This window comes from Octodon degus, unplaced genomic scaffold, assembly GCF_000260255.1.
Source record: "Octodon degus isolate 3935 unplaced genomic scaffold, OctDeg1.0 scaffold00035, whole genome shotgun sequence".
In the NCBI taxonomy this organism is placed as follows: domain Eukaryota; kingdom Metazoa; phylum Chordata; class Mammalia; order Rodentia; family Octodontidae; genus Octodon; species Octodon degus.
The window spans coordinates 13,175,815-13,177,252 of record NW_004524611.1 but is presented as its reverse complement, the minus strand read 5'-3'; the positions used below and the strand labels follow the sequence as shown (position 1 = coordinate 13,177,252).

General features: G+C 45.5%; 1 pseudogene; it reads left to right on the top strand.

The window, feature by feature from the left end:
• Window positions 1-531: 531 nt before the first annotated feature.
• LOC111816601 lies at window positions 532-923 on the top strand (annotated as a pseudogene).
• Window positions 924-1,438: the final 515 nt, after the last annotated feature.

Here is a 1,438-nt window from a genome sequence, read left to right as displayed (position 1 = left end):
TGTGATGAAGTTCAATTTATCTCTCTGTTTGGGTGTCTGAGCTGTCATCATTTCTGAGAAGCCATTCCTGAGTCCAAGGTCCTGCAGGATCATCTTGCTCTCTTTCTCCTGCTGACAGGTATAGGGGTTTCATTCCCACAGTTGTGCTTGATCCACGTTGAACTGTGGCGTGAGTGAACCTTGGCATGCATGAAGCTTGGCGTTCTCTCTTACAGGTGGAGGCCCCTGTCCTACCACCATTTGTAAAACAGAACGTTCTCTCTCCATGGGATAATCCTAGCACCATTGTAAAGATCTAGTGACTGGGTGGCTGAGTGAGGAACGTGGACCTTATGTTGCCCTTGTATTGTCCTTGAGCTGTTTGGCCCACATGTTGGCCATTTGTGCATGGATTTATCCCTGGGCCCTGCTCTGTTCTGTACATCATATTGTCATCTATATGTCTGGTTTTAACAAGTGCTGAACAATTACTTGTTTTTTAAAAATTGAGTTTTTGGCCCTCTTTCTTTTCAACAAGGCGGCTGATTGGAGATGCAGATCTTTGTGAAGACCCTGATGGGCAAGACCATTGCCCTCAAGGTCAAGCCCATGACACCATCAAGAATATGAAAGCCAAAATCCAAGGCAAGGAGCACATCCCACCTGACCAGCAGCATCTCATATTTGCAGGCAAACAACTGGAGGATGGTCGGGCTCTCTCAGACTACGTCCAAGAAGAGTCCACCCTGTACCTGCTGCTTCTGCTGTGAGGTGGGAGCATCGAGCCGTCCCTGGGCCAGCTGGCCACAGTTGTACAGAAGTACAACTGTGAGAAGATGATTTATCCCAAGTGCTACGCCCACCCGCGCCCCTGTGCTGTAAACTGCCACAGGAAAAAGTGTGGCCACACCACCACTGTGCACCCCAAGAAGTAGGTCAAGTAAAAGCTCTACCAGCCCCTTGTCTGGAGGGCACAACCTGCCCAACCCTTAGCCTCTGGGGCCTGAATAAAGTTTTCCTCTGTTGGTCAGAGGTAGGAAGAAAAATAGAGTTCTTTTTCCATCATAAGCTGAAGATGTAATTCACATTTTCTATTTAAAAAACTAAATTTTTAAATCTATGAGATTATTGAAATACCACTTTAGCTACATTGCATCCAGATTGGTATATTATGTTTTCATCACTTGCTTTGTTTTTATCACGTATTTAGTTATTGTAAATATTTTTTTATTACTTCTTAGATCCATGAGTTATTAAGAATACATTTTGATCAGGAAATCCTGCCATCTGGAACAGTGTGGAGGAACAAAAGCACATTATGCTAAGGGAAATGAGCCAGGCATAGAGGCAAAGGTCACGTGGTCTCACTCCCACGGGGAACCTAGAAAGTAGAACTTGCACAGCCAGAGAGGGGAACGGTTCTGTGTATTTTTGGCTGTGTCAGAGGCTGGGGTAGGGG